Below are 15,030 nucleotides of genomic sequence, written 5' to 3'. Positions count from 1 at the left end.
TGAGCAACAGAGGGCTCTGGGTGAGAATGGTGCCGGCTCACCTGGGGTGATGCCAGAGCGCCCTTCCTGCTGCCTTGATCCCCAGAGGAACCAACCCGGCACCGACAGGCAGTGTGACCTCTGCGGCCACAGGTGATGCACAAGCTGGAACCCCCTCCGGTCTCCCTGCGCACCGCCCCTCCCAGCTCCATGGGTATCGGAGAGGGGGTGCGGGGGGATGGAACCACCAGATTCCGATCTGAACGTCCACGGGTAGCCAGCAGGTTGTCCAGCCGGTTGGACAGAGCCACCAGCTGGTCGAACGTGAGGGTGGTGTCTCTGCAAGCCAACACCCGACGGACGTCCTCGCGCAGACTGCAGCTGTAATGGTCGATCAGGGCCCTTTCATTCCATCCCGCGCCGGCAGCCAGGGTCCTAAACTCCAGGGCGAACTCCTGGGCGCTCCTCGTCTGCTGCCTCAGATGGAAGAGGTGCTCACCCGCCGCTCTACCCTTGGGCGGGTGGTCGAAGACTGCCCAGAAACGGCAGGTGAACTCCTAAAACTGGTCCAACGTCGCATCTCCCTCTCTCCACATGGCGTTGGCCCACTCCAGGGCTTTCCCGGTGAGGCACGAAACGAGGGCGGACACCCTCTCACGGCCCGACGGAGCCGGGTGGACGGGGGCCAGGTATAGGTCCAGTTGTAAAAGGAGTAAACGCAAAGTGTGTGTGCAGCGAGAACCCAGGGAGAACGAGAACGCGTAATTACTAGAACCGCTGACAGACACCCACAGATTCTCTGTGAATGCCCGCATTCAGCTGTGCTCCACTGTGCTAGGCTGTGCTGCAGAGTTCTGCTGTAATGCACTGCGCCCCTGTAACAGTTGTGCTGTAGTGATTTATCATGTTTACTCCGCTGTTTCCTACTCTAGTTAATTCTGATTCAGAGACTGTTGTGGAAAAGGCCAAACCACTTGCCAGATCCTCCCTGTGCCATTAAAACTCAATTTCGGTACCTGCTTCAAGGAATGCCGCACAGAATCTTGTAATGGGAGGAATTTAAGAGGCACAAGGGTGCAATTTTCCCACTCTGTTTAATTAATTTGGCGCTGGCAGTTCGCAGCCTTCCCATCGTATTCCTGGGGCAGGGAGATACAAATCCCACTGGAACCAGGAGGGAGAGGGGCCCTCAGGGGAGACCCCAGTTGTGCAGATGGAAGCGCTGGAAGAACTCCCTCTCTCCCAGCGGTCCATTGTGGTCCATGACGGTGCCAAGATGTTGGAGCATTGCTGCGTGCTCCCGGACGCGTTCCTCCACCCCTATACCCCGGGTACCTGCTCCTGCTGGCTCCATAGTTTTGGTCCATAATTCTGTAATGCGGTGCGTACTGGCGGCAGAGAAGTCAGGCGCAAGGAGAACGAAAACTGATTTACAACAGTGTCGTTTAATAACCATAACACACCGTCAACAGAACAATACATGAAAGTGGTTAAACAAAACCCGTTAAATACTAGTATACCGTGCACAAGCACTACAAGAAAACAATTACGGACAAGGACATGGGGGGGAACAGAGGATTAAATACACAACATGTAATTGATGGAATTGGAACCAGGTGTGATGGAAGACAAGACAAAACCAATGGAAAATGAAAAGTGGATCGGCGAACGCTGCCCGAATAAGGAGAGGGACCAACTTCGGCGGAAGTCGTGACAGTGTGGACCATTTGTCACCATTAGAGTGCAATTCATGTATTGTTTAGTGTTGTGTTGTGTAGTGGCTTTGCTGGCATGCATCTAAAAAAAATTGTGGAATGTCCCCCACCAAGATTTACATGCTAAAATCGCCACTGTAGAGAGATAATTTATTTTTAACATTGTATTGTAACAACCAAGCAAACAACTTAGCAGGAGTAATGTTATAGAAATAACTGTATGTTCATGGGGCTTCTAAGATAAGTGCTGTCAAGATACTAAATCATTTATCTTCACAGTGCTGCCAAGAAACAAACTTACTGCTTGAATTTTCGAACTACTTCTGAAGTGACTGGTTCTTCTCATGTTATTCAATCCCAATCCTAAAACTTGTTGTCAGCTATCGGGGGGATTTGTGTCAATACATTTTAATATTAAAACATTCAGTGTAAAAAGGAAACTACAAAAGCACACTGAACAAAAATATAAATGCAACATGTAAAGTGCTGGTTCCATGTTTCATGAGCTGAAATAAAAGAACCCAGAAATGTTCCGTACGTACAAAAATCATATTGATCTCAAATTTTGTGCACTAAATTGTTTACATCGCTGTTAGTGAGCATTTTATCCTTTGTCAAAATAATCATCCACTTCACAGGTGTGGCATATCAAAAAGCTGATTAAATAACATGATCATTACGCAGGTGCACCTTGTGCTGGGGACAATAAAAGGCCACTCTAAACTGTGCAATTTTGTCACACAACACAATGCCACAGACGTCTCAAGTTTTGGGGGAGCGTGCAATTGGCATGCTGACTGCATGAATGTCCACCAGAGCTGTTGCCAGAGAATTATATGTTCATTTCTCTACCATAAGCTGCCTCCAACGTTGGTCTTTCTTTCTGTAATAAAGAGTTTTCTGCCCTTTTGTGGTGAAAAACTCATTCTGATTGGCTCCCTCCCAGGCCCAGTCACATGAAATCCATAGATTAGGGCCTAATTTATTTATTTAAATAGACACATTTCCTTATATGAACTGTGACTGAAAAATCTTTGAAATTGATGTATGTTGCATTTATATATTTTTATCACTATAGATTTAAATGGTTGGGGTGTCATATGGCTCTCTTCACACCTAAAAAATGTATGATAGTGAGACTCAGTTTTTAGTTTTTTCTCATATTTAAAATTGTAACTTTCTCTTTTCGACATCATTTACACAGTGTAAAGTCGTTTTCCCATACAATTTTATTTTAGTGTGAATCATCTACCACTGTTCATCTCCCACCAATAGCTCAGTCTCTGCTGTGATTATGTAACCATCTCTTTGCTTACTTGTCCCTGGATGGACCTGTGGAGATGCTTTGTGACAGATGTCGAAGCAATAACCTGACATGTTAGCAAAACAAACACTTTAGCTGCAGTGGAGTGTAACTTTATAAAAGTACTCTCTCTACTAACTCTCCACATTCCACTCCATTTCTATACCTGTATCTAATATATTATTATATGTGTGATTGGTATTCAGCAATTGTTTGTTTCTCAACGAATTCAGCATACCAAACATTTTAAATGGATTAAAAAAAATGTCCAAAGTGTAAGAAACATTTTCACAAATCCTGCATTTCTTACATACGTGTTAATTAAATAAGACGTCAGAGGCACGGTGTACTCGACAATGTGAACGTTTTATTGGAAGAGTGCAATGTGGATCTTCGGTGCTGCAACAAATGAACAACACAATCAAGTGATGAGAGTTGCAATATCTTCAACACATTCACGGTCCATATGAAAGTGTGACACATTTCATAGGCCTTTCACAGAAGTGCCAAACCAATCACGGAAACGTCAACCTCTATTCAATGACGTGGTCTTGAATATAGTGTGTGCCTATGTTTTGCAAACTGACTGAGTTATATGAATGAAAACACTGTTCATTTTCTATATTTCAGCAATAAAATCAGACATTTGATTTATTATTTGAAGAAAATGTCCTTAATTTTCATAGTAACAGAAGGGATTGTCTGAACGTGAACATGAATATTGATTGTTTTCATCAGCATGTGCACTTGGTACTTGCTATCTAACCTGCTACACGTGCTATTGTGCATATTACACAAACCATCAAGGAACCCTAGAAATACATTTGAAATTTGATTTACTGTATTTCTATTTTAGATGTTACCGCTTACATCACATACTGTTACAGTACTCAATCAATTTTTCAATTTAGTTTTCATACTATGTGGAAAATAAAAAATGTAAGTTATAGGTTCAACACATCTAACTTTCCTTTCCCTGCCATCTGTCATTTTCTCACTCATCACCTTCCACACCTCTTACTTTTAGAGGTAAAACACATGCAAATAAATAATAGGCCTATCATGTATCCATTTATACAAATTCATAAAACTTGTTTTGAATTTGAACTTTTCTGGTACAGAACATCCAATGGAACATACATTAGAACATACTATAAATGTGTGTGAATGCACTTCACTGATCAGAATTATAGTAGAGAATGAGATAATAATTATTTGCCCCGGGACAGTATTTTTTTCCCCAGAAATGAAAACCTTAAAAGCTAGGATCCATAGTGGTGAAACTGCCACGCCCGTTTGCAACATTACAACAACAAAATAGCTAAAAAACCACTACAGTAACACTGTTTTTGCGTTCATGACACTATACCCCTCTTTAAAAAAAGAAACACTATATTGATTCAATTGTTAATTATATAATGCTGGCCCTATTGTTTACATCTGTACATCCAAATTACATTTTCTACGTTTGTTCTTACAAGTGCGGTGTTTTTTTGTTTTTGTTTTCTAGCTGAGGAGCGAGGTGTGCGAGATTACCTTCTCATAGTTGTGCGTGGCAAGGTAGCGTAGAAGGACTGACACGGGTGGCCTGGGTCTCGACCCATATGTCCAACGGTAGCACTCACCCATGACCCCAGAGGCTGGGCCTGTCTGAAGGGAGGCCCGTAAACAGGGGCAGAGGTCAAGCTCATAGACCTAGTATGCATGGCTGGGGGTGGAGCATGATAGTAACCACCACTGACACCGGGGGCGTCCAATGACACCTTGCACTTCCGTTCGTCCGGAGGTTCCGGAAGAGATCGTCGGTTGGCGGCGGAGTTGACGTTAGTGGAGATGGACTGAGGGAAGTTCTGGAATCGGAAGGCATCGTCCACCAGACCCAGGGGGCTCCGGGAGGCAGCCTCCCAAGGGCTGTGGGGCTTGAGGGTGACTTTTTCCTGCCAGGAGGTCTGCCTCCCGAGAGATGGATGGAACACAGGGGGGGTCACAGGGGACACAGATGACTGTGAGGGCGTGTAGGACATGGAGCACATCCGTCTGGGTAGGGACAGAGAGTAGCTTCTGCCAAGACCCTGGAAGAAAAGGACATTGTACATGATTGATGTTAATCTGCTAATATAAAGCATACTGTACACACTGGGGCTCAGGGTCGAAATATAAAATACCAAAAGTAATGTAATGCACATGTATTCATGAGGCACTAAATAAATGTGTTCATGACACTGTACCCCTCTGTTTCCAACCAACAGTAGTTCTATACAACTTGCTTTGGCCTGGATTACTTGAGCAGAAAGGAGAGAAGATTCTTCATCCTGTGCAGTAAGTTGATTCATTTTGCGGTCCAATAAAACACACACACACACACACACACACACACACACACACACACACACACACACACACACACACACACACACACACACACACACACACACACACACACACGCACGCACACAGTGTCAGAGGGAATTGCCTCCCGTGAAAGAGCAGGATATCCACTTTCAATCTCTTCATACGGACATGAGCCAAGTCTACTCAACTGAGTGTTCATCACCATCCATTACCTTTCCCCATGATTATTGCTAATTTTTGTTCACAACATAAAAGTCATATCACTCTCTCATACAGTAGCATTGTGGCCTGGAGATGAATGCCTATAAATAATCACAGTAGTGAACGGGCCCTCAAACCTGATGATGCATTATCACTGCACATTTTGTTCAGTGTTCATGTACCAAACATAGCTGGGTGACGTAATGGGGTAGTTTCTCCCTAAAATACACGAGTCCCCATGACTAATTAAGACCAATGGCTGGGAAGAGAGTTTTGTTTTCAGCACTTACCTTTGGCAGGGGTTGATCCTATCGGGTCTCTGCTTAGCAGAGCTAACTTTTCGAAAGGGATAGCATGTTTTAAAGATGGGGAGTCTGAGCTATATTTGGAAACGGGTGAGCCCTTTGCTCATAGCAGGTCTCCATGCAAACTTTGGGTTTCAGCAAATACCTGTTTAGTGGACGTAACACATTGCCTTAACAAGTCATTGAAAACATAAACCTACAAAAGTGTCTTAAACAGGTGGAAAGGACTCAAATATAGTTAAATTTGCTGTAAAGTAGAAAATGTGAACTGACCTGCATTATACACAATGAGGAAATCATTGTTTTATCATGACTGTTTTTAACCAGATATTGCTTAAGGTACCATGAATTGGCAACATTAGCAAATAGATAAGCAACATTAAAATAGAAGAGGTATTACAAATGAATAAAGAGAACAATATGAGTGTGTGTGGTGCAATAATTAAAGCGTGATGCATTCATAAAGGAAAACGTTGCAAGAGTCCATGCAGTAGTGATGAAATATGAAAACATACACAAGGAAAGGGAGATATTTAATAGCAAGATTGTGCCGAGTACGAGACGTGCAATATACAATGGAACACATAAAAGAGGAAAGATAGACGTAACAAAGGACAGAAAGGGTCTGATTGGAAATTAAAAAAGGATTATTTGTAACATATATATCAATTAACCTGAACATAAAACATGTTTGATTAAGTGTTAAAATGAACATGTTGATAAAAACCACTAAGTGACTGGCCATAATTGACAATAAAATACAAAATTCCACATTGTCAACAACACAAAGACGTGGTGGGGGCTTTAAAAACACAATTAGGAAAAGCTTTGAGCTGTATCACACTATTAAATATAGTTTGGAATGAGCCTGAAGGAATTGTAAGAGGTCTGCATCCAAATATAGGGCCTATTATTATTGTATCTCTTCTAATCATAGTCATCATAAAAGTATGAACAAACCCCCTTGTTTTTATGTTAGGCACTATCATTGCTATCATTTTGCATACATTGCAAACATAATTTTGTCTAGCATCCAACCTACCCACACTGTTAAACATTTCCTATGGGTATGAACATTACTGTTGCAATAATGGTAGTGTTGCATGTGGTTATGACACCACTGGTGAATACAGGCTACCCTAAACATAAATGAATTTACACCAAAAAAAAGGCGAGGCAAGGCACCATAGACAAACTAGAAAGGTTTCCTCTTTTCAGCTGCACACACAACTGATCACACTTTCCTGAGAATACTCAACACGACGTATCCCTAGTGGAACCAAAAAAAGGAGGGGACTTTTTTATTGAATTCTTCCTCTTATGCCTAATGAGTATATAACTTTCCCATGCCAGTATCTGTATCTTCACTAATGATCTAGCGCTGCAGACAACAATATAGCAGTATAACATATAATAATATAGCTACCTTGACTTGCTAAACTGTGTATCAATAGCTAGCAAAATTAGCTAACTAGCTTCATTGGCAAACACAACATTGGTATTAGCAGTAGCTAACATTAGCTTAATTCACAGCTTCATTAACAACACCTACAATAGTTTCTCATTCTGAAACACTCATGTACAGCTAGTCTCTAATTTCATTGTTTTACAAGCTATGAAGCAAACAGATAGCATTATGAAGTTGAAGTGGGGCATTAACTCAAGCAAAAGAGGTAGATCGAGGCAGGGTGGCAGAGTGGCCAATTAATGATAACAACCATACGCAGTGATACCTACTGAAATATTCTATCTGTATAAAATCACTGGTATAACACAGGTTGTTGGTCTGGAAAATGACTTCCATAAGCCAAAGACAGAAGCATTTGTTTTCTCATGTTAATTTACTATAAATCTAAATGTTCTGCAATTTGTAAAAAAAAAAATGTGTAAAGCTAGAGAGAGGAACATTATGAAAATGCATTCATTGGTTTCCCTTGTTGACCTGCCATGCATAATGTATATTCTTTAAATATTCAATTCATTGTTTAGTTTTATTGTTCTAAGTTGTCATGTAAAATGTTTTGTGATAGGTTTGCATACTACTGTATGTATAGTAGAAAGTAAGAAGATATAGGGTGACATTTTGACACCGCAACAATGCAGAGATATTACCAAAAATAATTAGATTATTTGAAATACTTGGCAGGACACATCTAATTTAAGTTAAACCATTTTAAATATATGGTGCTTTAGAAATGGTAAGAAATAGTGTATAATCTCTGCATCTTCTGCAACATCAAAATGGGGCAGTGGGTCGGGACTAATGTTGCAGAACGACATGCCTCCACTGCTTGGTTGTTACCGCTTGCTTTTTGGCAGAAAATGTTGGCCGAGGAGCCATTTGAATGGTACCTCTAGAGAGGACATCAGCATCAAAGGGTATAGAAGACATAGATTCTGAGTTGACACTGAGACATAGCTGATGGGGAGTGCTTGTGGGTATAGGGCAGTGGGTGCTTGGAGCTTGGGGAGATTTTTTGGGGATATCATGCAGAGCAGGTGAAGCATTACGCTTCCAGTCCAGTTGCTTGCTAAATTGGAGTGGTTCACTTGACTGTGTAGATTGACAGCCGAAAGGGTATAGGACACTCACCAATCTAGTAGACTTAGCAGGAGCTATGGGCTTGCTTTGTTGGTTTGCCGGGGGAAGATCATGGGCAGGGTAAAGAGAAATGGCAAAGGCAGGTCTAGGGCTGACAACAGGGGCAGGTTTAGGGCTCAATGGTGGGTTTGAATCAGGGGTTGGGATGGGGGCCATTTTGAGGCTAGGGCTAAGGCCTTCAGCCTCAGTGCCTATGTTATATCTAAAGAGTGATGAGTCCAGCTGGTAAGGCTGATGTTTCAAGACATCTAGGGCATCCAGATGCTTGTGGGGTGGTGGTTTTGTTTTTGCCTTGGTCTTGGGCTTGATTTCTGGACTTTTTGAAGGGGGCTGCTTAGCTCCTGCAGGGGGGTAGAAAGGAGCATGACGGGAATTGTATGACAAAGGAGGTGGGGCTCGGATGTTGGATGAGTATCTCCAAGCATCTGGAAGGGAGGCGGTGGGGGAAGGAGACTTTGCTTTGTTGGCCTGAACTGTTTCGGCATCCACCACATATTTCTCCATACGGGTCTTCCTCTTGGCAAAGAGTTCGGCACCTCTTCCCCTCAGAGTTGGACCATTTATTGCTGGACTTACATGGCCCTCAGAGATGTGACCCATTGGAGATGTAGATGGTGCCTTGGCTGCGTGGCTGTAAGAGATCCCTTGTTGGGGTGGGCAAGATGCCACCGAAGGATTTGGGGACTTATTCTTTGAGACTGTGGGTTGGCGAGGTGCCGCGTGAGTTGGGTTCGGGGCCTGAATACTCACTGGGGACCACGATGGATGTGGACTCCAGCTATTCATGGTTGGCTGAAGTTGAGAGGGTGATGTTGAGTTGGCTGGTGCTCCGGTGTTCATGGGTGGCTGTGGTCCTGCCCGAGTTTGGGGTGGTTCACGGGGGTTCGCCATTTGCTGAGGCAAAAGCCAGTCTTGTTGTTTGAAGTATTGCTGAGGAGGAGCCCCCACTGGACTTGGGAAAGATGCTGGGATTGGACTCCTTGCCGGTTGAAGTAGCACATTTGAAGAACTCTCCTTCAGCCATGGTGGACAGGCTGGGTTGATGCTAGGCTTTGGGGCAACAGGTGGGGGATTCTTGTGCTTGACTGTTCGGGGTTGCATAAAGTTGCATGCCTCAGCACCAAGACTAAAGTAGTCTTCCTCTTCTCCTGACTCAATGTATGATCTTCTTTCCCCTCTGTTTTGAATATAGGCGTTGGAGGGTTGATCAGAGGATGCTCTATTAGCACCTCTTCTTTTTGAGTCTGGTAGGATGCCAGTCTTGATTGCTGGTACAGATATGCGTTCATCGCGTGACGCTATGAACTCCCCAGTTGGGGACCAGACCTGTGGAACTGTGTGTATAGGGACCGATACCTTGAATTTGAGTTCATGATGCTTCACTGGACTAGTGACACCACTAAGAGGAGAAAATGTGATAGGCACTCTGTTTTGGGATCCCAAGAAGGGCTTCGCTGTTCTGTTGGGCACAAGAGGCTTTGGTACGGCACTAGATAGGTGGTTGGGCATTCTGTTCATCATGTGAGCACCTTGTTGCACCTCCTCTTGGTTTTCTTTGCACAGCAGTTGTTGATTGCCATGAGCATGATTGGATTGCATGTAAGTTTCATCCATTTTGTAAGACTTGTGCAGTTCTGTGTCTTCAAGCTCTACAATACCTTCGCCTGGTAAGCCTTTGCACCTCGTTTCCTCGTGCTCTGAGGCAATCTCATCCATCCTCTGGCGGCGCTGCACAAACATTGCCATGCCCTTGCCTCTTGTCTCTGGCAGTCGCTCCATCTCTTCCAGGTGCTGAAATATGTTGGCTATTCCAAGGTTCTCCTAGTTTAAATTGACGTCTCGTACTTGTACATTCATTGAGTAGTCTTCTTCAAGTTCTGAATAATCATCAGCGGTCAAAGTAAACCTGACCGTTTTGCCGTCTTCACTTTCTATGTCTCCGTCGCTTTTGTCGTCAAACTGGTGCTGACCTGTCCCGTAGCTGACAGGTGTATACTTCTTAACCCTTTGCCGCCAGCTTCTTGAACATCAACACCCCTCTGTTTCTGGGATTTGGTGCATCGGTCAACAGCAAAGCAATGCTTTTACATTTAGACTTGGCTTCCTTCACCTGCCTGTCTGACTGGCTCTTGCTTTTTCTGGGCCCTGGAAGAGAGATTTGAGGAGAGAGGACAGAGATAAAAGGAGAGAGATTTGATCAATGCAGTGTAATTACCTAAATTATATATTTTTTTACTACCTCAGAATGATGCATATGTAATGTGAGGAGGTATCACATAAAGGACATTACAAGAGCACTGTCTACCCATTTCAAATAATCTGTGTCCTGAGAATGTCATCAACCGATTACTTTTAGGGTGTAGCTTTCTCAATTTCCAGTTACAGTGCATTCGGAATGTATTCAGACCCCTTCACTTTTTTCCACATTTTGTTACGTTACAGCCTTATTCACACAACACCCCATAACGACAATCTCCCTTGATTGTTCAGTTTGGCTATGCGGCCAGCTCTAGGAAGAGTCTTTGTGGTTCCAAACTTCTTCCATTTAAGAATGATGGAGGTCACTGTTTTCTTGGGGACCTTCAATGCTGCAGATATTTTTTGGTACCCTTCCCCCGATCTGTTCCTCGTCACAATCCTGTCTCGGAGCTCTACGGACAATTCTTTCGACCTCATGTCTTGGTTTTTGCTCTGACATGCACTGTCAACTTTGGGACCTTATATAGACAGGTGCGTGCCTTTCCAAATCATGTCCAATCAATTGAATTTACCACTGTTGGACTCAAATCAAGTTGTAGAAACATCTCAAGGATGACCAATGGAAACAGCAAAGGGTCTGAATACTTATGTAAATAAGGTATTTCTGTTTTTTATTTTTAATACATTTGCAAAAATGTCTAAAAACCTGTATTCGCTTTGTCATTATGGGGGATTGTGTGTAGATTGATGAGGAAAAACATTAATTGAATCAATTTTATAATAAGACTGTAACGTAACAAAGTGAAAGAGTCTGAATACTTTCTGAATACATTGTACATGGGGTTAGCTGCGGAATATAATGGATATTGAATAGAAATATCTATTCAATGTCAAATGGTTGATCATTTGACATTGTTCAACTTAGTTGCTTCTGACTTGTTGATCTCAGCACCTATGGTTATTCTTGCCTTTTTTTTTGTCTCTAATTGAATTAGTATGGTTCTCATATCATCCTTTGTCCTTCTGCAAAACAGTTAGTGTTTCTGAATATCATGCTAATATTATGACAGCCTACATGATTCAGGAGGAAAGGAATTTATCATGTACAGTACCTTAGTTTACTACATCATAAATAGAAGGCTTGGAGACAGACAACTTTGGAAGTCCCTTTCAAAACAACGAGCTCCATCATTTCATTATGTATTACAAATCATTCAAACATTATTGGCCAATATTTTAGAATAACCCTTTTCTTCATAATATTTCGACTTTAACTCCAAAATAAAGGAACAAATAGAGAGCCAGAGATTTGAAGTTTAATTCCAGACCTAATTATTATATTGTCACGATGGCTCCTGACAAATGGCTCGTATTGTATTATAGCAAACACTTCCATTTACTTGAAGCTTCCACCCTAAGGTCTACAGAACACTGTCATCTATTGACATGATGGATGTCATGTCAACTGACTACACAGTTTAAGAAAACCCCATTATAGCTACCTAGCCAATTACCTGTGGCTTATATAAAGACCCTGTGCAGTCTAATAATACTTTTAAATAGTTATATTATAAGTAGAAAACGAATACAAATAATAGAAATATGATACTTTTTAAGTTCGATTTTAGTCAGTTGACATTTTGAATTTATTTTATTTTATCCGAAGAGCTATAAAGTTTTTATAGTGCCCACTAGAGGATGTTAATATATGTATTTTTGCCGACAAATATATCCAATTTACATATTAGGATTTGCAACATTAGACAACAGACACAACCTGTTAATATTACAACTTTCATCTTTACATTAAAATAATACGTTACTTACTATACTCGTGCCTACATTGTCGCTAAATTAATACTTTAAATGTTAAAAGGGATGTTCAGTATTATACTATACAGTAACTAAAAATCTATGGAAGTAATGGGAGCATGCATGCAGTGCCTGTAAAAATGTTTACGGCCAAATCAACTTTAATCAACTTAGTTATTTGGTTAAAAGTTACTTAAAGGTGATCCAGTTTATTTAACATGCACCACATGCCCCCATCACTCCCATTGTTTTCAGCTAGCGGTGGCTAAAGTTAGCTGAAGTTAAAAGAAAACCGAACCATGCATTAATGTTTTTTCCTGGGCTATAGACTACTTTCAGGAGGAGGAACCATCTAACATTACATTTTACTTACTTAACTTAACTTCTCCTTTAACTCTTCAAATAAGTTACGGTTAAATGTCTTGAAGCACCAATTTATGTTCGGTCAATCTGATTTATCCATGTTTTTCTGTTATTGTCCATCTGCCAGTGTTGTAGACTGAATGAACTCAAATTATTTATTGCATTTGATATAGTTGAGACTTTACTTGGAGGATTACACTAAAAAAGAATAACAATGTATAAACACATAATGACACTTTGTGTTAATTTAAAATAACATGTATCAAAACATCTGACCCCATTTAAAAAGTCAAATATAATAATAAATATAGAGTTTGCATGGTCTTTGCGACAAACGGTTTGCTTTGTGCATATAACATACATTGACAGCAAATCCAATGAGGGTAAACATTCACCAAAGTCGGACAGTTACTTTTAATGTGCTTTAATTTCAGTATCGCCTGGACCTGCAGACTCTGCAACTGTGTACTTTTATTTTTAGGTCCACATTGCAAGATGCAATAAAAGCACCAGTCTCATTTTAGAGCTAACTTAGGGGGGTCTCTGAGGCAAGAAAAGTGAGGAGCTAACTTTCCATTACACAGTCAACGCTAATGGTTTGAAAAGGGATCGGGTGTCAAGCCAGGATGACACATGGTGGTGTCCGTCAAATTAACTTCTGCCAGTCTCATCAGAGGCATGGATGGTCGTATTTTATTATGATCCACTCAGACTATTAAATGCACAGGAGAGTCCGCCTGTATGCCCACTTCCAATCAGCACACATCTCAGCAGTCATGCCCTTTAGTCCAAATTCAAACATTGCATCATTATCTATTTAGCTTTATAAACGTCACTGTACTTTGTAGCAGCAATAACAGTAGTTCCTTTACAATACAAATAACATGATTTAAGTGACAACAAGCCAATTATATTTTGACATGCCTTTTCATTTCAAATTATTGTATTAAAATAACATTTCTAACATTGTTTTATTTCATAATAAGCCGAATGCAACACAGAGAAAATTACCACATCATTTTGAGTTGCACAGATTTACATTGGTACTCGATCTACAGTAAATGAATGAGGGGGTGGAGGGAGGAGGATGGTGGCTACTTACGTGCGCGCCTCACCCTGTGTCTGCTGGGACTGGGGAGATCTCTCTCAGACGCGGAGTCCCACTCCTCTGCCTGCTCAGCACCCTGCGCTGAAATTCCAAAGGATAGATAAGCAGGAGGTGTTTCGCTGTGCCCTCCTTCCTCCGGAGACTCAACACTCCCATTCCCCCTGGCCCCGGTCCCAGAGCCCAGCCTCCTGCCGCCCCCCCTGGGTTGCCCATGGGTAACAGTTAGGGTCATCTCACTCTGGCCAACGGAGAAAGAGGAGGTGGACCGTTGCCTTGATATTTGACACAAGTTGGGGTCCGGGGCGGGGGCTTGTGGGGTCTTTGGGGGAGTCGGTGAAGGGGTGCTTGAGTAGGATTCGGCATCGGAGACCCCGGATTCCCCAGGGTAGACGCTACATGGCCCCTGTGATAAAGTGTCTATCTCTTTGCTTCTGCTGTGGCGCAGTCCCCTGACCGGGCTACATTCTTCCGGGCTGTAGTCGGAGGGTGGTCTCTGATGTTCCACCATGGCTGGGTGTGGGAGGGGGGACTCAGCCTGTCTAATGTGGGTGTGCTGGAGATCTATGGGGAGCTCTGTATGACTCTTCCTTTCTTCATAGTAGGATCCATCCCGGGACTCTGAGATGTAAAGGTCATCAGAGGAGTGGCAGTATTCAGAGACTGACCAAGCGTACATGACAACGATCTCCTGGTCCTCTGTTTCTGACTCCATGTCTTGTATGTAACAGACACAGAGAGCGTCCTGGATGTGACAAACGCAACATTTAGAACAAGACAGGAGACGAGAGAGCATGATAAATAAGAAGAAAGGGACCTTCCACTAAGAAATTGATCATGTACACGTGATTAAGTATTCAGAATGTCAACAATATCACCTTGCAGCTGTAAACACACAGCAGCAAAGCAATGTGATACAATTTGAACACGCACACAGACACATGCACACACGCGCATGCATCCACATACATAAGCATGCATGCACGTACATACACACACACACACACACATCATCATCATTGTCAATTCTGATGAGAGAGCAGTGCCTGTATTTCTTCAACTATCTCAAGCAGTCAAGTTAATATTTGATGTTT

The 15,030-nt window shown here is 42.3% G+C and overlaps 1 pseudogene; it reads right to left on the bottom strand.

Moving 5' to 3' along the window:
* Window positions 1–3,354: 3,354 nt before the first annotated feature.
* Window positions 3,355–14,651, bottom strand: LOC129841405 (synaptopodin-2-like; annotated as a pseudogene).
* Between the last annotated feature and the right edge of the window lie 379 nt (window positions 14,652–15,030).

Source organism: Salvelinus fontinalis, chromosome 42 (genome assembly GCF_029448725.1).
Source record: "Salvelinus fontinalis isolate EN_2023a chromosome 42, ASM2944872v1, whole genome shotgun sequence".
Lineage (NCBI taxonomy): Eukaryota > Metazoa > Chordata > Actinopteri > Salmoniformes > Salmonidae > Salvelinus > Salvelinus fontinalis.
The sequence above is the reverse complement of the archived record's forward strand: the minus strand, read 5'-3'. Positions and strand labels throughout refer to the sequence as shown.